Source organism: Anomaloglossus baeobatrachus, unplaced genomic scaffold, assembly GCF_048569485.1.
Source record: "Anomaloglossus baeobatrachus isolate aAnoBae1 unplaced genomic scaffold, aAnoBae1.hap1 Scaffold_563, whole genome shotgun sequence".
Taxonomy (NCBI): domain Eukaryota; kingdom Metazoa; phylum Chordata; class Amphibia; order Anura; family Aromobatidae; genus Anomaloglossus; species Anomaloglossus baeobatrachus.
In genome coordinates this window covers 14976-37343 of record NW_027444924.1, presented here as the reverse complement: position 1 = coordinate 37343, position 22368 = coordinate 14976, and the positions used below count along the sequence as shown (strand labels likewise).

At 47.0% G+C, this 22368-nt stretch overlaps 15 non-coding genes and 2 pseudogenes across 15 annotated transcripts; all 17 read left to right on the top strand.

Annotated features, from left to right (window-relative positions):
• Positions 1 to 723: 723 nt before the first annotated feature.
• LOC142284245 (U2 spliceosomal RNA) lies at positions 724 to 914 on the top strand. The gene has a single exon (XR_012745770.1). It is a non-coding gene; the product is annotated as a U2 spliceosomal RNA (small nuclear RNA).
• A 1117-nt stretch (positions 915 to 2031) lies between these two features.
• LOC142284227 (U2 spliceosomal RNA) lies at positions 2032 to 2158 on the top strand (annotated as a pseudogene).
• Positions 2159 to 2842: 684 nt separating this feature from the next.
• LOC142284208 (U2 spliceosomal RNA) lies at positions 2843 to 3038 on the top strand. The gene has a single exon (XR_012745745.1). It is a non-coding gene; the product is annotated as a U2 spliceosomal RNA (small nuclear RNA).
• Positions 3039 to 4155: 1117 nt separating this feature from the next.
• LOC142284243 (U2 spliceosomal RNA) lies at positions 4156 to 4346 on the top strand. The gene has a single exon (XR_012745768.1). It is a non-coding gene; the product is annotated as a U2 spliceosomal RNA (small nuclear RNA).
• A 1293-nt stretch (positions 4347 to 5639) lies between these two features.
• On the top strand, positions 5640 to 5846 carry LOC142284220 (U2 spliceosomal RNA; annotated as a pseudogene).
• Positions 5847 to 6963: 1117 nt separating this feature from the next.
• LOC142284242 (U2 spliceosomal RNA) lies at positions 6964 to 7154 on the top strand. The gene has a single exon (XR_012745767.1). It is a non-coding gene; the product is annotated as a U2 spliceosomal RNA (small nuclear RNA).
• A 1117-nt stretch (positions 7155 to 8271) lies between these two features.
• LOC142284240 (U2 spliceosomal RNA) lies at positions 8272 to 8462 on the top strand. The gene has a single exon (XR_012745765.1). It is a non-coding gene; the product is annotated as a U2 spliceosomal RNA (small nuclear RNA).
• Positions 8463 to 9579: 1117 nt separating this feature from the next.
• Positions 9580 to 9770, top strand: LOC142284239 (U2 spliceosomal RNA). Its single transcript, XR_012745764.1, has one exon. It is a non-coding gene; the product is annotated as a U2 spliceosomal RNA (small nuclear RNA).
• Positions 9771 to 10887: 1117 nt separating this feature from the next.
• On the top strand, positions 10888 to 11078 carry LOC142284238 (U2 spliceosomal RNA). Its single transcript, XR_012745763.1, has one exon. It is a non-coding gene; the product is annotated as a U2 spliceosomal RNA (small nuclear RNA).
• Positions 11079 to 12195: 1117 nt separating this feature from the next.
• LOC142284237 (U2 spliceosomal RNA) lies at positions 12196 to 12386 on the top strand. The gene has a single exon (XR_012745762.1). It is a non-coding gene; the product is annotated as a U2 spliceosomal RNA (small nuclear RNA).
• A 1117-nt stretch (positions 12387 to 13503) lies between these two features.
• On the top strand, positions 13504 to 13694 carry LOC142284236 (U2 spliceosomal RNA). Its single transcript, XR_012745761.1, has one exon. It is a non-coding gene; the product is annotated as a U2 spliceosomal RNA (small nuclear RNA).
• A 1117-nt stretch (positions 13695 to 14811) lies between these two features.
• LOC142284235 (U2 spliceosomal RNA) lies at positions 14812 to 15002 on the top strand. Its single transcript, XR_012745760.1, has one exon. It is a non-coding gene; the product is annotated as a U2 spliceosomal RNA (small nuclear RNA).
• Positions 15003 to 16119: 1117 nt separating this feature from the next.
• Positions 16120 to 16310, top strand: LOC142284234 (U2 spliceosomal RNA). The gene has a single exon (XR_012745759.1). It is a non-coding gene; the product is annotated as a U2 spliceosomal RNA (small nuclear RNA).
• A 1117-nt stretch (positions 16311 to 17427) lies between these two features.
• On the top strand, positions 17428 to 17618 carry LOC142284233 (U2 spliceosomal RNA). Its single transcript, XR_012745758.1, has one exon. It is a non-coding gene; the product is annotated as a U2 spliceosomal RNA (small nuclear RNA).
• Positions 17619 to 18735: 1117 nt separating this feature from the next.
• LOC142284231 (U2 spliceosomal RNA) lies at positions 18736 to 18926 on the top strand. Its single transcript, XR_012745756.1, has one exon. It is a non-coding gene; the product is annotated as a U2 spliceosomal RNA (small nuclear RNA).
• A 1117-nt stretch (positions 18927 to 20043) lies between these two features.
• Positions 20044 to 20234, top strand: LOC142284230 (U2 spliceosomal RNA). The gene has a single exon (XR_012745755.1). It is a non-coding gene; the product is annotated as a U2 spliceosomal RNA (small nuclear RNA).
• A 1117-nt stretch (positions 20235 to 21351) lies between these two features.
• On the top strand, positions 21352 to 21542 carry LOC142284224 (U2 spliceosomal RNA). Its single transcript, XR_012745754.1, has one exon. It is a non-coding gene; the product is annotated as a U2 spliceosomal RNA (small nuclear RNA).
• Positions 21543 to 22368: the final 826 nt, after the last annotated feature.

Here is a 22368-nt window from a genome sequence, read left to right as displayed (position 1 = left end):
AACCGGCTAATTGGGAATAGACAAACTGTAAAAAGCCCTCTGAGAAAGCCCCTCTCTAACCTTTGTTAGTAAGCTTTTCTGTAGCCTGCCTGTTGATGTATTTTCGGTTTGAACAGTGCACAACATGAAGAGACGGAACACTGGCGGCTTGTCACAATGCCCCCCGATGACATCACAATAGCGCTGCTGCCTAGAAAACAAGCTGCGCAGAAGAAGTTGTTCTTTGGGTGGGAGGGTGGGCTAGTGGAAGGAGGGGGCAATCTCTTTTTTTCCCGGGTGGTAGGGGGATGACAGGAGAAGGGAAGCGGGTGGTGAGAAAGGTACAGAGGGCAGGGTTTGGGGGCTGGGAAGGAAAGGGAAAAGATTAGGGTTTGGGGATGATGAAAGGGCTTTCTACGGGTAAGGATGGCAAAGGGTGGCAGTGACGGAAAGTCAGGCAACCTGTCCTGTCCGTCTTTTTGTATCGTGAATTGGAAAGACTGCAAGGGGGAGGGGAGTTGCTTGCGCCCTAAAGGAGGAGTTATTCAGATTCATTGCAGTGGGCGGCGGCTGCAAAACGCACCATTCTTCTTGTTTTTGCTCTGCAAAGCAGCCTTTTCAAGGGTTGGCTTGGGTGACAAAATGTCTTGTGTAGGCGTGGGTTTGTCTCCCTCTCGCTCTCTCTCCCTAAGATGTGTCCGGCATAGGCCAGGGTGCCACTCGAGGCCCAAACCAATTCTGGTTATCGCTTCTCGGCCTTTTGGCTAAGATCAAGTGTAGTATCTGTTCTTATCAGTTTAATATCTGATACGTCCCCTATCTGGGGACCATATATTAAATGGATTTTTAGAACAGGGAGATGGAAAAAGAGCTTGCTCTGTCCACTCCACGCATTGACCTGGTATTGCAGTACCTCCAGGAACGGTGCACCCCTTCTTAACCCAGTTTCCAAAAGCAGAACTCGATTCACCTGATTCATATTAGCCCGATTAGCGAATTGAAATGAATTTTTATCTAACACACTTTTTACTTGCTTTATTCATCCAAATAGCAAACTCATCACCACTCAACTTCACCAACTCTGCTATGTCCCGTGCAGTATCTTGTTGTCAGTCTAATCTAGATCATGTGTAATTGAATGGAATAGATCCCTTTTGGACAAAGTGGAGTCAGATGCTGCAGTGACCACAGGTGTGAGAGGATCTACAATTGGCATCTGGTGTTATCTCTCTGCTTCCACTCCAAATAAAGTTACCTGTTGTTACCTGAACGTCAAATACTAAGAATGGGCGGCCTATGAAAGAATTAGTACTTTCATTAAGTATACTAAACCGGCTAATTGGGAATAGACAAACTGTAAAAAGCCCTCTGAGAAAGCCCCTCTCTAACCTTTGTTAGTAAGCTTTTCTGTAGCCTGCCTGTTGATGTATTTTCGGTTTGAACAGTGCACAACATGAAGAGACGGAACACTGGCGGCTTGTCACAATGCCCCCCGATGACATCACAATAGCGCTGCTGCCTAGAAAACAAGCTGCGCAGAAGAAGTTGTTCTTTGGGTGGGAGGGTGGGCTAGTGGAAGGAGGGGGCAATCTCTTTTTTTCCCGGGTGGTAGGGGGATGACAGGAGAAGGGAAGCGGGTGGTGAGAAAGGTACAGAGGGCAGGGTTTGGGGGCTGGGAAGGAAAGGGAAAAGATTAGGGTTTGGGGATGATGAAAGGGCTTTCTACGGGTAAGGATGGCAAAGGGTGGCAGTGACGGAAAGTCAGGCAACCTGTCCTGTCCGTCTTTTTGTATCGTGAATTGGAAAGACTGCAAGGGGGAGGGGAGTTGCTTGCGCCCTAAAGGAGGAGTTATTCAGATTCATTGCAGTGGGCGGCGGCTGCAAAACGCACCATTCTTCTTGTTTTTGCTCTGCAAAGCAGCCTTTTCAAGGGTTGGCTTGGGTGACAAAATGTCTTGTGTAGGCGTGGGTTTGTCTCCCTCTCGCTCTCTCTCCCTAAGATGTGTCCGGCATAGGCCAGGGTGCCACTCGAGGCCCAAACCAATTCTGGTTATCGCTTCTCGGCCTTTTGGCTAAGATCAAGTGTAGTATCTGTGAGGCTCGGCAGATGCAATGCACACTGGAAGGTTGCGCTTGCTAGTACTCTTGATGTATAGTATATTCATCTAGAGGAAAACATGGCCCTACCAGGATCGAGGCTATTAGACTGAGTAAGTGTGGGGGCTATGGTGCAATGTGCCCCAGGACTGACGACCCTGGAGTGAGTCTGAGCTTGCTGGCTTGGGACCCCGGCGAGCCTTGGGCTCTGTAGCACACCGTACCTTGCCCTTTCATACTTTCTGAGCATATTGCTCTATCCCGGCCTTCTGGCTAGGAAGGGAAATTTTTATAATCATGGTCGGAGGTCCGTTCAGCTTTGGGCTGAGAAACCAACACCCGGTTGGAGGTCCGGGTCAGCTTCGGCTGAGAAACCAACACCCGGTTGGAGGTCTGGGTCAGCTTCGGCTGAGAAACCAACACCCGGTTGGAGGTCCGGGTCAGCTTCGGCTGAGAAACCAACACCCGGTTGGAGGTCCGGTTAGCCTTCGGCTGAGAAACCAACACCGGTTGACGGTCCGGGCAGTTTCGGCTGCGAAACCAACAACTAGTAGCTCTCTACTCCACTTGGGTAAGATGCCTGGGTGGACGCTGGGAGCAACGACAAGGCTCAACCAGGCTTCGGCTTGGGGGAGCACCGAAGATCCCTGACCCTTGCTGTGGCCTTCTGGCTCGGAGGGACGGGGTTGATTTTTGGGGACCCTCTCCTCACGGAGGGGTCCACACGAATCCTAGCCTTTGCACTGTTTTTGGTGTGACTTCGGTCATGCATTTTTTGCGGTGCTTTGGAAAGCTTCATTAAATCAAAATCTGTTCTTATCAGTTTAATATCTGATACGTCCCCTATCTGGGGACCATATATTAAATGGATTTTTAGAACAGGGAGATGGAAAAAGAGCTTGCTCTGTCCACTCCACGCATTGACCTGGTATTGCAGTACCTCCAGGAACGGTGCACCCCTTCTTAACCCAGTTTCCAAAAGCAGAACTCGATTCACCTGATTCATATTAGCCCGATTAGCGAATTGAAATGAATTTTTATCTAACACACTTTTTACTTGCTTTATTCATCCAAATAGCAAACTCATCACCACTCAACTTCACCAACTCTGCTATGTCCCGTGCAGTATCTTGTTGTCAGTCTAATCTAGATCATGTGTAATTGAATGGAATAGATCCCTTTTGGACAAAGTGGAGTCAGATGCTGCAGTGACCACAGGTGTGAGAGGATCTACAATTGGCATCTGGTGTTATCTCTCTGCTTCCACTCCAAATAAAGTTACCTGTTGTTACCTGAACGTCAAATACTAAGAATGGGCGGCCTATGAAAGAATTAGTACTTTCATTAAGTATACTAAACCGGCTAATTGGGAATAGACAAACTGTAAAAAGCCCTCTGAGAAAGCCCCTCTCTAACCTTTGTTAGTAAGCTTTTCTGTAGCCTGCCTGTTGATGTATTTTCGGTTTGAACAGTGCACAACATGAAGAGACGGAACACTGGCGGCTTGTCACAATGCCCCCCGATGACATCACAATAGCGCTGCTGCCTAGAAAACAAGCTGCGCAGAAGAAGTTGTTCTTTGGGTGGGAGGGTGGGCTAGTGGAAGGAGGGGGCAATCTCTTTTTTTCCCGGGTGGTAGGGGGATGACAGGAGAAGGGAAGCGGGTGGTGAGAAAGGTACAGAGGGCAGGGTTTGGGGGCTGGGAAGGAAAGGGAAAAGATTAGGGTTTGGGGATGATGAAAGGGCTTTCTACGGGTAAGGATGGCAAGGGGTGGCAGTGACGGAAAGTCAGGCAACCTGTCCTGTCCGTCTTTTTGTATCGTGAATTGGAAAGACTGCAAGGGGGAGGGGAGTTGCTTGCGCCCTAAAGGAGGAGTTATTCAGATTCATTGCAGTGGGCGGCGGCTGCAAAACGCACCATTCTTCTTGTTTTTGCTCTGCAAAGCAGCCTTTTCAAGGGTTGGCTTGGGTGACAAAATGTCTTGTGTAGGCGTGGGTTTGTCTCCCTCTCGCTCTCTCTCCCTAAGATGTGTCCGGCATAGGCCAGGGTGCCACTCGAGGCCCAAACCAATTCTGGTTATCGCTTCTCGGCCTTTTGGCTAAGATCAAGTGTAGTATCTGTTCTTATCAGTTTAATATCTGATACGTCCCCTATCTGGGGACCATATATTAAATGGATTTTTAGAACAGGGAGATGGAAAAAGAGCTTGCTCTGTCCACTCCACGCATTGACCTGGTATTGCAGTACCTCCAGGAACGGTGCACCCCTTCTTAACCCAGTTTCCAAAAGCAGAACTCGATTCACCTGATTCATATTAGCCCGATTAGCGAATTGAAATGAATTTTTATCTAACACACTTTTTACTTGCTTTATTCATCCAAATAGCAAACTCATCACCACTCAACTTCACCAACTCTGCTATGTCCCGTGCAGTATCTTGTTGTCAGTCTAATCTAGATCATGTGTAATTGAATGGAATAGATCCCTTTTGGACAAAGTGGAGTCAGATGCTGCAGTGACCACAGGTGTGAGAGGATCTACAATTGGCATCTGGTGTTATCTCTCTGCTTCCACTCCAAATAAAGTTACCTGTTGTTACCTGAACGTCAAATACTAAGAATGGGCGGCCTATGAAAGAATTAGTACTTTCATTAAGTATACTAAACCGGCTAATTGGGAATAGACAAACTGTAAAAAGCCCTCTGAGAAAGCCCCTCTCTAACCTTTGTTAGTAAGCTTTTCTGTAGCCTGCCTGTTGATGTATTTTCGGTTTGAACAGTGCACAACATGAAGAGACGGAACACTGGCGGCTTGTCACAATGCCCCCCGATGACATCACAATAGCGCTGCTGCCTAGAAAACAAGCTGCGCAGAAGAAGTTGTTCTTTGGGTGGGAGGGTGGGCTAGTGGAAGGAGGGGGCAATCTCTTTTTTTCCCGGGTGGTAGGGGGATGACAGGAGAAGGGAAGCGGGTGGTGAGAAAGGTACAGAGGGCAGGGTTTGGGGGCTGGGAAGGAAAGGGAAAAGATTAGGGTTTGGGGATGATGAAAGGGCTTTCTACGGGTAAGGATGGCAAAGGGTGGCAGTGACGGAAAGTCAGGCAACCTGTCCTGTCCGTCTTTTTGTATCGTGAATTGGAAAGACTGCAAGGGGGAGGGGAGTTGCTTGCGCCCTAAAGGAGGAGTTATTCAGATTCATTGCAGTGGGCGGCGGCTGCAAAACGCACCATTCTTCTTGTTTTTGCTCTGCAAAGCAGCCTTTTCAAGGGTTGGCTTGGGTGACAAAATGTCTTGTGTAGGCGTGGGTTTGTCTCCCTCTCGCTCTCTCTCCCTAAGATGTGTCCGGCATAGGCCAGGGTGCCACTCGAGGCCCAAACCAATTCTGGTTATCGCTTCTCGGCCTTTTGGCTAAGATCAAGTGTAGTTTGGGAGGGTACTACCTTGGTTGGTGCTGAAAGGTGCCAGGGTATTGCACAACTGCTGGCCTTGGGGGAGTGTGCATCGTAGGATGTCATAGCCCTCTTGTGATGGACAGTTACCTGGGCAACGAGAGGCGGTCACTTTATTATTTTCAAACTCATCCTTCAAAAAAAAAAAAAAAAAAAAAAAAAAAAAAAATCTGTTCTTATCAGTTTAATATCTGATACGTCCCCTATCTGGGGACCATATATTAAATGGATTTTTAGAACAGGGAGATGGAAAAAGAGCTTGCTCTGTCCACTCCACGCATTGACCTGGTATTGCAGTACCTCCAGGAACGGTGCACCCCTTCTTAACCCAGTTTCCAAAAGCAGAACTCGATTCACCTGATTCATATTAGCCCGATTAGCGAATTGAAATGAATTTTTATCTAACACACTTTTTACTTGCTTTATTCATCCAAATAGCAAACTCATCACCACTCAACTTCACCAACTCTGCTATGTCCCGTGCAGTATCTTGTTGTCAGTCTAATCTAGATCATGTGTAATTGAATGGAATAGATCCCTTTTGGACAAAGTGGAGTCAGATGCTGCAGTGACCACAGGTGTGAGAGGATCTACAATTGGCATCTGGTGTTATCTCTCTGCTTCCACTCCAAATAAAGTTACCTGTTGTTACCTGAACGTCAAATACTAAGAATGGGCGGCCTATGAAAGAATTAGTACTTTCATTAAGTATACTAAACCGGCTAATTGGGAATAGACAAACTGTAAAAAGCCCTCTGAGAAAGCCCCTCTCTAACCTTTGTTAGTAAGCTTTTCTGTAGCCTGCCTGTTGATGTATTTTCGGTTTGAACAGTGCACAACATGAAGAGACGGAACACTGGCGGCTTGTCACAATGCCCCCCGATGACATCACAATAGCGCTGCTGCCTAGAAAACAAGCTGCGCAGAAGAAGTTGTTCTTTGGGTGGGAGGGTGGGCTAGTGGAAGGAGGGGGCAATCTCTTTTTTTCCCGGGTGGTAGGGGGATGACAGGAGAAGGGAAGCGGGTGGTGAGAAAGGTACAGAGGGCAGGGTTTGGGGGCTGGGAAGGAAAGGGAAAAGATTAGGGTTTGGGGATGATGAAAGGGCTTTCTACGGGTAAGGATGGCAAAGGGTGGCAGTGACGGAAAGTCAGGCAACCTGTCCTGTCCGTCTTTTTGTATCGTGAATTGGAAAGACTGCAAGGGGGAGGGGAGTTGCTTGCGCCCTAAAGGAGGAGTTATTCAGATTCATTGCAGTGGGCGGCGGCTGCAAAACGCACCATTCTTCTTGTTTTTGCTCTGCAAAGCAGCCTTTTCAAGGGTTGGCTTGGGTGACAAAATGTCTTGTGTAGGCGTGGGTTTGTCTCCCTCTCGCTCTCTCTCCCTAAGATGTGTCCGGCATAGGCCAGGGTGCCACTCGAGGCCCAAACCAATTCTGGTTATCGCTTCTCGGCCTTTTGGCTAAGATCAAGTGTAGTATCTGTTCTTATCAGTTTAATATCTGATACGTCCCCTATCTGGGGACCATATATTAAATGGATTTTTAGAACAGGGAGATGGAAAAAGAGCTTGCTCTGTCCACTCCACGCATTGACCTGGTATTGCAGTACCTCCAGGAACGGTGCACCCCTTCTTAACCCAGTTTCCAAAAGCAGAACTCGATTCACCTGATTCATATTAGCCCGATTAGCGAATTGAAATGAATTTTTATCTAACACACTTTTTACTTGCTTTATTCATCCAAATAGCAAACTCATCACCACTCAACTTCACCAACTCTGCTATGTCCCGTGCAGTATCTTGTTGTCAGTCTAATCTAGATCATGTGTAATTGAATGGAATAGATCCCTTTTGGACAAAGTGGAGTCAGATGCTGCAGTGACCACAGGTGTGAGAGGATCTACAATTGGCATCTGGTGTTATCTCTCTGCTTCCACTCCAAATAAAGTTACCTGTTGTTACCTGAACGTCAAATACTAAGAATGGGCGGCCTATGAAAGAATTAGTACTTTCATTAAGTATACTAAACCGGCTAATTGGGAATAGACAAACTGTAAAAAGCCCTCTGAGAAAGCCCCTCTCTAACCTTTGTTAGTAAGCTTTTCTGTAGCCTGCCTGTTGATGTATTTTCGGTTTGAACAGTGCACAACATGAAGAGACGGAACACTGGCGGCTTGTCACAATGCCCCCCGATGACATCACAATAGCGCTGCTGCCTAGAAAACAAGCTGCGCAGAAGAAGTTGTTCTTTGGGTGGGAGGGTGGGCTAGTGGAAGGAGGGGGCAATCTCTTTTTTTCCCGGGTGGTAGGGGGATGACAGGAGAAGGGAAGCGGGTGGTGAGAAAGGTACAGAGGGCAGGGTTTGGGGGCTGGGAAGGAAAGGGAAAAGATTAGGGTTTGGGGATGATGAAAGGGCTTTCTACGGGTAAGGATGACAAAGGGTGGCAGTGACGGAAAGTCAGGCAACCTGTCCTGTCCGTCTTTTTGTATCGTGAATTGGAAAGACTGCAAGGGGGAGGGGAGTTGCTTGCGCCCTAAAGGAGGAGTTATTCAGATTCATTGCAGTGGGCGGCGGCTGCAAAACGCACCATTCTTCTTGTTTTTGCTCTGCAAAGCAGCCTTTTCAAGGGTTGGCTTGGGTGACAAAATGTCTTGTGTAGGCGTGGGTTTGTCTCCCTCTCGCTCTCTCTCCCTAAGATGTGTCCGGCATAGGCCAGGGTGCCACTCGAGGCCCAAACCAATTCTGGTTATCGCTTCTCGGCCTTTTGGCTAAGATCAAGTGTAGTATCTGTTCTTATCAGTTTAATATCTGATACGTCCCCTATCTGGGGACCATATATTAAATGGATTTTTAGAACAGGGAGATGGAAAAAGAGCTTGCTCTGTCCACTCCACGCATTGACCTGGTATTGCAGTACCTCCAGGAACGGTGCACCCCTTCTTAACCCAGTTTCCAAAAGCAGAACTCGATTCACCTGATTCATATTAGCCCGATTAGCGAATTGAAATGAATTTTTATCTAACACACTTTTTACTTGCTTTATTCATCCAAATAGCAAACTCATCACCACTCAACTTCACCAACTCTGCTATGTCCCGTGCAGTATCTTGTTGTCAGTCTAATCTAGATCATGTGTAATTGAATGGAATAGATCCCTTTTGGACAAAGTGGAGTCAGATGCTGCAGTGACCACAGGTGTGAGAGGATCTACAATTGGCATCTGGTGTTATCTCTCTGCTTCCACTCCAAATAAAGTTACCTGTTGTTACCTGAACGTCAAATACTAAGAATGGGCGGCCTATGAAAGAATTAGTACTTTCATTAAGTATACTAAACCGGCTAATTGGGAATAGACAAACTGTAAAAAGCCCTCTGAGAAAGCCCCTCTCTAACCTTTGTTAGTAAGCTTTTCTGTAGCCTGCCTGTTGATGTATTTTCGGTTTGAACAGTGCACAACATGAAGAGACGGAACACTGGCGGCTTGTCACAATGCCCCCCGATGACATCACAATAGCGCTGCTGCCTAGAAAACAAGCTGCGCAGAAGAAGTTGTTCTTTGGGTGGGAGGGTGGGCTAGTGGAAGGAGGGGGCAATCTCTTTTTTTCCCGGGTGGTAGGGGGATGACAGGAGAAGGGAAGCGGGTGGTGAGAAAGGTACAGAGGGCAGGGTTTGGGGGCTGGGAAGGAAAGGGAAAAGATTAGGGTTTGGGGATGATGAAAGGGCTTTCTACGGGTAAGGATGGCAAAGGGTGGCAGTGACGGAAAGTCAGGCAACCTGTCCTGTCCGTCTTTTTGTATCGTGAATTGGAAAGACTGCAAGGGGGAGGGGAGTTGCTTGCGCCCTAAAGGAGGAGTTATTCAGATTCATTGCAGTGGGCGGCGGCTGCAAAACGCACCATTCTTCTTGTTTTTGCTCTGCAAAGCAGCCTTTTCAAGGGTTGGCTTGGGTGACAAAATGTCTTGTGTAGGCGTGGGTTTGTCTCCCTCTCGCTCTCTCTCCCTAAGATGTGTCCGGCATAGGCCAGGGTGCCACTCGAGGCCCAAACCAATTCTGGTTATCGCTTCTCGGCCTTTTGGCTAAGATCAAGTGTAGTATCTGTTCTTATCAGTTTAATATCTGATACGTCCCCTATCTGGGGACCATATATTAAATGGATTTTTAGAACAGGGAGATGGAAAAAGAGCTTGCTCTGTCCACTCCACGCATTGACCTGGTATTGCAGTACCTCCAGGAACGGTGCACCCCTTCTTAACCCAGTTTCCAAAAGCAGAACTCGATTCACCTGATTCATATTAGCCCGATTAGCGAATTGAAATGAATTTTTATCTAACACACTTTTTACTTGCTTTATTCATCCAAATAGCAAACTCATCACCACTCAACTTCACCAACTCTGCTATGTCCCGTGCAGTATCTTGTTGTCAGTCTAATCTAGATCATGTGTAATTGAATGGAATAGATCCCTTTTGGACAAAGTGGAGTCAGATGCTGCAGTGACCACAGGTGTGAGAGGATCTACAATTGGCATCTGGTGTTATCTCTCTGCTTCCACTCCAAATAAAGTTACCTGTTGTTACCTGAACGTCAAATACTAAGAATGGGCGGCCTATGAAAGAATTAGTACTTTCATTAAGTATACTAAACCGGCTAATTGGGAATAGACAAACTGTAAAAAGCCCTCTGAGAAAGCCCCTCTCTAACCTTTGTTAGTAAGCTTTTCTGTAGCCTGCCTGTTGATGTATTTTCGGTTTGAACAGTGCACAACATGAAGAGACGGAACACTGGCGGCTTGTCACAATGCCCCCCGATGACATCACAATAGCGCTGCTGCCTAGAAAACAAGCTGCGCAGAAGAAGTTGTTCTTTGGGTGGGAGGGTGGGCTAGTGGAAGGAGGGGGCAATCTCTTTTTTTCCCGGGTGGTAGGGGGATGACAGGAGAAGGGAAGCGGGTGGTGAGAAAGGTACAGAGGGCAGGGTTTGGGGGCTGGGAAGGAAAGGGAAAAGATTAGGGTTTGGGGATGATGAAAGGGCTTTCTACGGGTAAGGATGGCAAAGGGTGGCAGTGACGGAAAGTCAGGCAACCTGTCCTGTCCGTCTTTTTGTATCGTGAATTGGAAAGACTGCAAGGGGGAGGGGAGTTGCTTGCGCCCTAAAGGAGGAGTTATTCAGATTCATTGCAGTGGGCGGCGGCTGCAAAACGCACCATTCTTCTTGTTTTTGCTCTGCAAAGCAGCCTTTTCAAGGGTTGGCTTGGGTGACAAAATGTCTTGTGTAGGCGTGGGTTTGTCTCCCTCTCGCTCTCTCTCCCTAAGATGTGTCCGGCATAGGCCAGGGTGCCACTCGAGGCCCAAACCAATTCTGGTTATCGCTTCTCGGCCTTTTGGCTAAGATCAAGTGTAGTATCTGTTCTTATCAGTTTAATATCTGATACGTCCCCTATCTGGGGACCATATATTAAATGGATTTTTAGAACAGGGAGATGGAAAAAGAGCTTGCTCTGTCCACTCCACGCATTGACCTGGTATTGCAGTACCTCCAGGAACGGTGCACCCCTTCTTAACCCAGTTTCCAAAAGCAGAACTCGATTCACCTGATTCATATTAGCCCGATTAGCGAATTGAAATGAATTTTTATCTAACACACTTTTTACTTGCTTTATTCATCCAAATAGCAAACTCATCACCACTCAACTTCACCAACTCTGCTATGTCCCGTGCAGTATCTTGTTGTCAGTCTAATCTAGATCATGTGTAATTGAATGGAATAGATCCCTTTTGGACAAAGTGGAGTCAGATGCTGCAGTGACCACAGGTGTGAGAGGATCTACAATTGGCATCTGGTGTTATCTCTCTGCTTCCACTCCAAATAAAGTTACCTGTTGTTACCTGAACGTCAAATACTAAGAATGGGCGGCCTATGAAAGAATTAGTACTTTCATTAAGTATACTAAACCGGCTAATTGGGAATAGACAAACTGTAAAAAGCCCTCTGAGAAAGCCCCTCTCTAACCTTTGTTAGTAAGCTTTTCTGTAGCCTGCCTGTTGATGTATTTTCGGTTTGAACAGTGCACAACATGAAGAGACGGAACACTGGCGGCTTGTCACAATGCCCCCCGATGACATCACAATAGCGCTGCTGCCTAGAAAACAAGCTGCGCAGAAGAAGTTGTTCTTTGGGTGGGAGGGTGGGCTAGTGGAAGGAGGGGGCAATCTCTTTTTTTCCCGGGTGGTAGGGGGATGACAGGAGAAGGGAAGCGGGTGGTGAGAAAGGTACAGAGGGCAGGGTTTGGGGGCTGGGAAGGAAAGGGAAAAGATTAGGGTTTGGGGATGATGAAAGGGCTTTCTACGGGTAAGGATGGCAAAGGGTGGCAGTGACAGAAAGTCAGGCAACCTGTCCTGTCCGTCTTTTTGTATCGTGAATTGGAAAGACTGCAAGGGGGAGGGGAGTTGCTTGCGCCCTAAAGGAGGAGTTATTCAGATTCATTGCAGTGGGCGGCGGCTGCAAAACGCACCATTCTTCTTGTTTTTGCTCTGCAAAGCAGCCTTTTCAAGGGTTGGCTTGGGTGACAAAATGTCTTGTGTAGGCGTGGGTTTGTCTCCCTCTCGCTCTCTCTCCCTAAGATGTGTCCGGCATAGGCCAGGGTGCCACTCGAGGCCCAAACCAATTCTGGTTATCGCTTCTCGGCCTTTTGGCTAAGATCAAGTGTAGTATCTGTTCTTATCAGTTTAATATCTGATACGTCCCCTATCTGGGGACCATATATTAAATGGATTTTTAGAACAGGGAGATGGAAAAAGAGCTTGCTCTGTCCACTCCACGCATTGACCTGGTATTGCAGTACCTCCAGGAACGGTGCACCCCTTCTTAACCCATTTTCCAAAAGCAGAACTCGATTCACCTGATTCATATTAGCCCGATTAGCGAATTGAAATGAATTTTTATCTAACACACTTTTTACTTGCTTTATTCATCCAAATAGCAAACTCATCACCACTCAACTTCACCAACTCTGCTATGTCCCGTGCAGTATCTTGTTGTCAGTCTAATCTAGATCATGTGTAATTGAATGGAATAGATCCCTTTTGGACAAAGTGGAGTCAGATGCTGCAGTGACCACAGGTGTGAGAGGATCTACAATTGGCATCTGGTGTTATCTCTCTGCTTCCACTCCAAATAAAGTTACCTGTTGTTACCTGAACGTCAAATACTAAGAATGGGCGGCCTATGAAAGAATTAGTACTTTCATTAAGTATACTAAACCGGCTAATTGGGAATAGACAAACTGTAAAAAGCCCTCTGAGAAAGCCCCTCTCTAACCTTTGTTAGTAAGCTTTTCTGTAGCCTGCCTGTTGATGTATTTTCGGTTTGAACAGTGCACAACATGAAGAGACGGAACACTGGCGGCTTGTCACAATGCCCCCCGATGACATCACAATAGCGCTGCTGCCTAGAAAACAAGCTGCGCAGAAGAAGTTGTTCTTTGGGTGGGAGGGTGGGCTAGTGGAAGGAGGGGGCAATCTCTTTTTTTCCCGGGTGGTAGGGGGATGACAGGAGAAGGGAAGCGGGTGGTGAGAAAGGTACAGAGGGCAGGGTTTGGGGGCTGGGAAGGAAAGGGAAAAGATTAGGGTTTGGGGATGATGAAAGGGCTTTCTACGGGTAAGGATGGCAAAGGGTGGCAGTGACGGAAAGTCAGGCAACCTGTCCTGTCCGTCTTTTTGTATCGTGAATTGGAAAGACTGCAAGGGGGAGGGGAGTTGCTTGCGCCCTAAAGGAGGAGTTATTCAGATTCATTGCAGTGGGCGGCGGCTGCAAAACGCACCATTCTTCTTGTTTTTGCTCTGCAAAGCAGCCTTTTCAAGGGTTGGCTTGGGTGACAAAATGTCTTGTGTAGGCGTGGGTTTGTCTCCCTCTCGCTCTCTCTCCCTAAGATGTGTCCGGCATAGGCCAGGGTGCCACTCGAGGCCCAAACCAATTCTGGTTATCGCTTCTCGGCCTTTTGGCTAAGATCAAGTGTAGTATCTGTTCTTATCAGTTTAATATCTGATACGTCCCCTATCTGGGGACCATATATTAAATGGATTTTTAGAACAGGGAGATGGAAAAAGAGCTTGCTCTGTCCACTCCACGCATTGACCTGGTATTGCAGTACCTCCAGGAACGGTGCACCCCTTCTTAACCCATTTTCCAAAAGCAGAACTCGATTCACCTGATTCATATTAGCCCGATTAGCGAATTGAAATGAATTTTTATCTAACACACTTTTTACTTGCTTTATTCATCCAAATAGCAAACTCATCACCACTCAACTTCACCAACTCTGCTATGTCCCGTGCAGTATCTTGTTGTCAGTCTAATCTAGATCATGTGTAATTGAATGGAATAGATCCCTTTTGGACAAAGTGGAGTCAGATGCTGCAGTGACCACAGGTGTGAGAGGATCTACAATTGGCATCTGGTGTTATCTCTCTGCTTCCACTCCAAATAAAGTTACCTGTTGTTACCTGAACGTCAAATACTAAGAATGGGCGGCCTATGAAAGAATTAGTACTTTCATTAAGTATACTAAACCGGCTAATTGGGAATAGACAAACTGTAAAAAGCCCTCTGAGAAAGCCCCTCTCTAACCTTTGTTAGTAAGCTTTTCTGTAGCCTGCCTGTTGATGTATTTTCGGTTTGAACAGTGCACAACATGAAGAGACGGAACACTGGCGGCTTGTCACAATGCCCCCCGATGACATCACAATAGCGCTGCTGCCTAGAAAACAAGCTGCGCAGAAGAAGTTGTTCTTTGGGTGGGAGGGTGGGCTAGTGGAAGGAGGGGGCAATCTCTTTTTTTCCCGGGTGGTAGGGGGATGACAGGAGAAGGGAAGCGGGTGGTGAGAAAGGTACAGAGGGCAGGGTTTGGGGGCTGGGAAGGAAAGGGAAAAGATTAGGGTTTGGGGATGATGAAAGGGCTTTCTACGGGTAAGGATGGCAAAGGGTGGCAGTGACGGAAAGTCAGGCAACCTGTCCTGTCCGTCTTTTTGTATCGTGAATTGGAAAGACTGCAAGGGGGAGGGGAGTTGCTTGCGCCCTAAAGGAGGAGTTATTCAGATTCATTGCAGTGGGCGGCGGCTGCAAAACGCACCATTCTTCTTGTTTTTGCTCTGCAAAGCAGCCTTTTCAAGGGTTGGCTTGGGTGACAAAATGTCTTGTGTAGGCGTGGGTTTGTCTCCCTCTCGCTCTCTCTCCCTAAGATGTGTCCGGCATAGGCCAGGGTGCCACTCGAGGCCCAAACCAATTCTGGTTATCGCTTCTCGGCCTTTTGGCTAAGATCAAGTGTAGTATCTGTTCTTATCAGTTTAATATCTGATACGTCCCCTATCTGGGGACCATATATTAAATGGATTTTTAGAACAGGGAGATGGAAAAAGAGCTTGCTCTGTCCACTCCACGCATTGACCTGGTATTGCAGTACCTCCAGGAACGGTGCACCCCTTCTTAACCCAGTTTCCAAAAGCAGAACTCGATTCACCTGATTCATATTAGCCCGATTAGCGAATTGAAATGAATTTTTATCTAACACACTTTTTACTTGCTTTATTCATCCAAATAGCAAACTCATCACCACTCAACTTCACCAACTCTGCTATGTCCCGTGCAGTATCTTGTTGTCAGTCTAATCTAGATCATGTGTAATTGAATGGAATAGATCCCTTTTGGACAAAGTGGAGTCAGATGCTGCAGTGACCACAGGTGTGAGAGGATCTACAATTGGCATCTGGTGTTATCTCTCTGCTTCCACTCCAAATAAAGTTACCTGTTGTTACCTGAACGTCAAATACTAAGAATGGGCGGCCTATGAAAGAATTAGTACTTTCATTAAGTATACTAAACCGGCTAATTGGGAATAGACAAACTGTAAAAAGCCCTCTGAGAAAGCCCCTCTCTAACCTTTGTTAGTAAGCTTTTCTGTAGCCTGCCTGTTGATGTATTTTCGGTTTGAACAGTGCACAACATGAAGAGACGGAACACTGGCGGCTTGTCACAATGCCCCCCGATGACATCACAATAGCGCTGCTGCCTAGAAAACAAGCTGCGCAGAAGAAGTTGTTCTTTGGGTGGGAGGGTGGGCTAGTGGAAGGAGGGGGCAATCTCTTTTTTTCCCGGGTGGTAGGGGGATGACAGGAGAAGGGAAGCGGGTGGTGAGAAAGGTACAGAGGGCAGGGTTTGGGGGCTGGGAAGGAAAGGGAAAAGATTAGGGTTTGGGGATGATGAAAGGGCTTTCTACGGGTAAGGATGGCAAAGGGTGGCAGTGACGGAAAGTCAGGCAACCTGTCCTGTCCGTCTTTTTGTATCGTGAATTGGAAAGACTGCAAGGGGGAGGGGAGTTGCTTGCGCCCTAAAGGAGGAGTTATTCAGATTCATTGCAGTGGGCGGCGGCTGCAAAACGCACCATTCTTCTTGTTTTTGCTCTGCAAAGCAGCCTTTTCAAGGGTTGGCTTGGGTGACAAAATGTCTTGTGTAGGCGTGGGTTTGTCTCCCTCTCGCTCTCTCTCCCTAAGATGTGTCCGGCATAGGCCAGGGTGCCACTCGAGGCCCAAACCAATTCTGGTTATCGCTTCTCGGCCTTTTGGCTAAGATCAAGTGTAGTATCTGTTCTTATCAGTTTAATATCTGATACGTCCCCTATCTGGGGACCATATATTAAATGGATTTTTAGAACAGGGAGATGGAAAAAGAGCTTGCTCTGTCCACTCCACGCATTGACCTGGTATTGCAGTACCTCCAGGAACGGTGCACCCCTTCTTAACCCAGTTTCCAAAAGCAGAACTCGATTCACCTGATTCATATTAGCCCGATTAGCGAATTGAAATGAATTTTTATCTAACACACTTTTTACTTGCTTTATTCATCCAAATAGCAAACTCATCACCACTCAACTTCACCAACTCTGCTATGTCCCGTGCAGTATCTTGTTGTCAGTCTAATCTAGATCATGTGTAATTGAATGGAATAGATCCCTTTTGGACAAAGTGGAGTCAGATGCTGCAGTGACCACAGGTGTGAGAGGATCTACAATTGGCATCTGGTGTTATCTCTCTGCTTCCACTCCAAATAAAGTTACCTGTTGTTACCTGAACGTCAAATACTAAGAATGGGCGGCCTATGAAAGAATTAGTACTTTCATTAAGTATACTAAACCGGCTAATTGGGAATAGACAAACTGTAAAAAGCCCTCTGAGAAAGCCCCTCTCTAACCTTTGTTAGTAAGCTTTTCTGTAGCCTGCCTGTTGATGTATTTTCGGTTTGAACAGTGCACAACATGAAGAGACGGAACACTGGCGGCTTGTCACAATGCCCCCCGATGACATCACAATAGCGCTGCTGCCTAGAAAACAAGCTGCGCAGAAGAAGTTGTTCTTTGGGTGGGAGGGTGGGCTAGTGGAAGGAGGGGGCAATCTCTTTTTTTCCCGGGTGGTAGGGGGATGACAGGAGAAGGGAAGCGGGTGGTGAGAAAGGTACAGAGGGCAGGGTTTGGGGGCTGGGAAGGAAAGGGAAAAGATTAGGGTTTGGGGATGATGAAAGGGCTTTCTACGGGTAAGGATGGCAAAGGGTGGCAGTGACGGAAAGTCAGGCAACCTGTCCTGTCCGTCTTTTTGTATCGTGAATTGGAAAGACTGCAAGGGGGAGGGGAGTTGCTTGCGCCCTAAAGGAGGAGTTATTCAGATTCATTGCAGTGGGCGGCGGCTGCAAAACGCACCATTCTTCTTGTTTTTGCTCTGCAAAGCAGCCTTTTCAAGGGTTGGCTTGGGTGACAAAATGTCTTGTGTAGGCGTGGGTTTGTCTCCCTCTCGCTCTCTCTCCCTAAGATGTGTCCGGCATAGGCCAGGGTGCCACTCGAGGCCCAAACCAATTCTGGTTATCGCTTCTCGGCCTTTTGGCTAAGATCAAGTGTAGTATCTGTTCTTATCAGTTTAATATCTGATACGTCCCCTATCTGGGGACCATATATTAAATGGATTTTTAGAACAGGGAGATGGAAAAAGAGCTTGCTCTGTCCACTCCACGCATTGACCTGGTATTGCAGTACCTCCAGGAACGGTGCACCCCTTCTTAACCCAGTTTCCAAAAGCAGAACTCGATTCACCTGATTCATATTAGCCCGATTAGCGAATTGAAATGAATTTTTATCTAACACACTTTTTACTTGCTTTATTCATCCAAATAGCAAACTCATCACCACTCAACTTCACCAACTCTGCTATGTCCCGTGCAGTATCTTGTTGTCAGTCTAATCTAGATCATGTGTAATTGAATGGAATAGATCCCTTTTGGACAAAGTGGAGTCAGATGCTGCAGTGACCACAGGTGTGAGAGGATCTACAATTGGCATCTGGTGTTATCTCTCTGCTTCCACTCCAAATAAAGTTACCTGTTGTTACCTGAACGTCAAATACTAAGAATGGGCGGCCTATGAAAGAATTAGTACTTTCATTAAGTATACTAAACCGGCTAATTGGGAATAGACAAACTGTAAAAAGCCCTCTGAGAAAGCCCCTCTCTAACCTTTGTTAGTAAGCTTTTCTGTAGCCTGCCTGTTGATGTATTTTCGGTTTGAACAGTGCACAACATGAAGAGACGGAACACTGGCGGCTTGTCACAATGCCCCCCGATGACATCACAATAGCGCTGCTGCCTAGAAAACAAGCTGCGCAGAAGAAGTTGTTCTTTGGGTGGGAGGGTGGGCTAGTGGAAGGAGGGGGCAATCTCTTTTTTTCCCGGGTGGTAGGGGGATGACAGGAGAAGGGAAGCGGGTGGTGAGAAAGGTACAGAGGGCAGGGTTTGGGGGCTGGGAAGGAAAGGGAAAAGATTAGGGTTTGGGGATGATGAAAGGGCTTTCTACGGGTAAGGATGGCAAAGGGTGGCAGTGACGGAAAGTCAGGCAACCTGTCCTGTCCGTCTTTTTGTATCGTGAATTGGAAAGACTGCAAGGGGGAGGGGAGTTGCTTGCGCCCTAAAGGAGGAGTTATTCAGATTCATTGCAGTGGGCGGCGGCTGCAAAACGCACCATTCTTCTTGTTTTTGCTCTGCAAAGCAGCCTTTTCAAGGGTTGGCTTGGGTGACAAAATGTCTTGTGTAGGCGTGGGTTTGTCTCCCTCTCGCTCTCTCTCCCTAAGATGTGTCCGGCATAGGCCAGGGTGCCACTCGAGGCCCAAACCAATTCTGGTTATCGCTTCTCGGCCTTTTGGCTAAGATCAAGTGTAGTATCTGTTCTTATCAGTTTAATATCTGATACGTCCCCTATCTGGGGACCATATATTAAATGGATTTTTAGAACAGGGAGATGGAAAAAGAGCTTGCTCTGTCCACTCCACGCATTGACCTGGTATTGCAGTACCTCCAGGAACGGTGCACCCCTTCTTAACCCAGTTTCCAAAAGCAGAACTCGATTCACCTGATTCATATTAGCCCGATTAGCGAATTGAAATGAATTTTTATCTAACACACTTTTTACTTGCTTTATTCATCCAAATAGCAAACTCATCACCACTCAACTTCACCAACTCTGCTATGTCCCGTGCAGTATCTTGTTGTCAGTCTAATCTAGATCATGTGTAATTGAATGGAATAGATCCCTTTTGGACAAAGTGGAGTCAGATGCTGCAGTGACCACAGGTGTGAGAGGATCTACAATTGGCATCTGGTGTTATCTCTCTGCTTCCACTCCAAATAAAGTTACCTGTTGTTACCTGAACGTCAAATACTAAGAATGGGCGGCCTATGAAAGAATTAGTACTTTCATTAAGTATACTAAACCGGCTAATTGGGAATAGACAAACTGTAAAAAGCCCTCTGAGAAAGCCCCTCTCTAACCTTTGTTAGTAAGCTTTTCTGTAGCCTGCCTGTTGATGTATTTTCGGTTTGAACAGTGCACAACATGAAGAGACGGAACACTGGCGGCTTGTCACAATGCCCCCCGATGACATCACAATAGCGCTGCTGCCTAGAAAACAAGCTGCGCAGAAGAAGTTGTTCTTTGGGTGGGAGGGTGGGCTAGTGGAAGGAGGGGGCAATCTCTTTTTTTCCCGGGTGGTAGGGTGATGACAGGAGAAGGGAAGCGGGTGGTGAGAAAGGTACAGAGGGCAGGGTTTGGGGGCTGGGAAGGAAAGGGAAAAGATTAGGGTTTGGGGATGATGAAAGGGCTTTCTACGGGTAAGGATGGCAAAGGGTGGCAGTGACGGAAAGTCAGGCAACCTGTCCTGTCCGTCTTTTTGTATCGTGAATTGGAAAGACTGCAAGGGGGAGGGGAGTTGCTTGCGCCCTAAAGGAGGAGTTATTCAGATTCATTGCAGTGGGCGGCGGCTGCAAAACGCACCATTCTTCTTGTTTTTGCTCTGCAAAGCAGCCTTTTCAAGGGTTGGCTTGGGTGACAAAATGTCTTGTGTAGGCGTGGGTTTGTCTCCCTCTCGCTCTCTCTCCCTAAGATGTGTCCGGCATAGGCCAGGGTGCCACTCGAGGCCCAAACCAATTCTGGTTATCGCTTCTCGGCCTTTTGGCTAAGATCAAGTGTAGTATCTGTTCTTATCAGTTTAATATCTGATACGTCCCCTATCTGGGGACCATATATTAAATGGATTTTTAGAACAGGGAGATGGAAAAAGAGCTTGCTCTGTCCACTCCACGCATTGACCTGGTATTGCAGTACCTCCAGGAACGGTGCACCCCTTCTTAACCCAGTTTCCAAAAGCAGAACTCGATTCACCTGATTCATATTAGCCCGATTAGCGAATTGAAATGAATTTTTATCTAACACACTTTTTACTTGCTTTATTCATCCAAATAGCAAACTCATCACCACTCAACTTCACCAACTCTGCTATGTCCCGTGCAGTATCTTGTTGTCAGTCTAATCTAGATCATGTGTAATTGAATGGAATAGATCCCTTTTGGACAAAGTGGAGTCAGATGCTGCAGTGACCACAGGTGTGAGAGGATCTACAATTGGCATCTGGTGTTATCTCTCTGCTTCCACTCCAAATAAAGTTACCTGTTGTTACCTGAACGTCAAATACTAAGAATGGGCGGCCTATGAAAGAATTAGTACTTTCATTAAGTATACTAAACCGGCTAATTGGGAATAGACAAACTGTAAAAAGCCCTCTGAGAAAGCCCCTCTCTAACCTTTGTTAGTAAGCTTTTCTGTAGCCTGCCTGTTGATGTATTTTCGGTTTGAACAGTGCACAACAAGAAGAGACGGAACACTGGCGGCTTGTCACAATGCCCCCCGATGACATCACAATAGCGCTGCTGCCTAGAAAACAAGCTGCGCAGAAGAAGTTGTTCTTTGGGTGGGAGGGTGGGCTAGTGGAAGGAGGGGGCAATCTCTTTTTTTCCCGGGTGGTAGGGGGATGACAGGAGAAGGGAAGCGGGTGGTGAGAAAGGTACAGAGGGCAGGGTTTGGGGGCTGGGAAGGAAAGGGAAAAGATTAGGGTTTGGGGATGATGAAAGGGCTTTCTACGGGTAAGGATGGCAAAGGGTGGCAGTGACGGAAAGTCAGGCAACCTGTCCTGTCCGTCTTTTTGTATCGTGAATTGGAAAGACTGCAAGGGGGAGGGGAGTTGCTTGCGCCCTAAAGGAGGAGTTATTCAGATTCATTGCAGTGGGCGGCGGCTGCAAAACGCACCATTCTTCTTGTTTTTGCTCTGCAAAGCAGCCTTTTCAAGGGTTGGCTTGGGTGACAAAATGTCTTGTGTAGGCGTGGGTTTGTCTCCCTCTCGCTCTCTCTCCCTAAGATGTGTCCGGCATAGGCCAGGGTGCCACTCGAGGCCCAAACCAATTCTGGTTATCGCTTCTCGGCCTTTTGGCTAAGATCAAGTGTAGTATCTGTTCTTATCAGTTTAATATCTGATACGTCCCCTATCTGGGGACCATATATTAAATGGATTTTTAGAACAGGGAGATGGAAAAAGAGCTTGCTCTGTCCACTCCACGCATTGACCTGGTATTGCAGTACCTCCAGGAACGGTGCACCCCTTCTTAACCCAGTTTCCAAAAGCAGAACTCGATTCACCTGATTCATATTAGCCCGATTAGCGAATTGAAATGAATTTTTATCTAACACACTTTTTACTTGCTTTATTCATCCAAATAGCAAACTCATCACCACTCAACTTCACCAACTCTGCTATGTCCCGTGCAGTATCTTGTTGTCAGTCTAATCTAGATCATGTGTAATTGAATGGAATAGATCCCTTTTGGACAAAGTGGAGTCAGATGCTGCAGTGACCACAGGTGTGAGAGGATCTACAATTGGCATCTGGTGTTATCTCTCTGCTTCCACTCCAAATAAAGTTACCTGTTGTTACCTGAACGTCAAATACTAAGAATGGGCGGCCTATGAAAGAATTAGTACTTTCATTAAGTATACTAAACCGGCTAATTGGGAATAGACAAACTGTAAAAAGCCCTCTGAGAAAGCCCCTCTCTAACCTTTGTTAGTAAGCTTTTCTGTAGCCTGCCTGTTGATGTATTTTCGGTTTGAACAGTGCACAACATGAAGAGACGGAACACTGGCGGCTTGTCACAATGCCCCCCGATGACATCACAATAGCGCTGCTGCCTAGAAAACAAGCTGCGCAGAAGAAGTTGTTCTTTGGGTGGGAGGGTGGGCTAGTGGAAGGAGGGGGCAATCTCTTTTTTTCCCGGGTGGTAGGGGGATGACAGGAGAAGGGAAGCGGGTGGTGAGAAAGGTACAGAGGGCAGGGTTTGGGGGCTGGGAAGGAAAGGGAAAAGATTAGGGTTTGGGGATGATGAAAGGGCTTTCTACGGGTAAGGATGGCAAAGGGTGGCAGTGACGGAAAG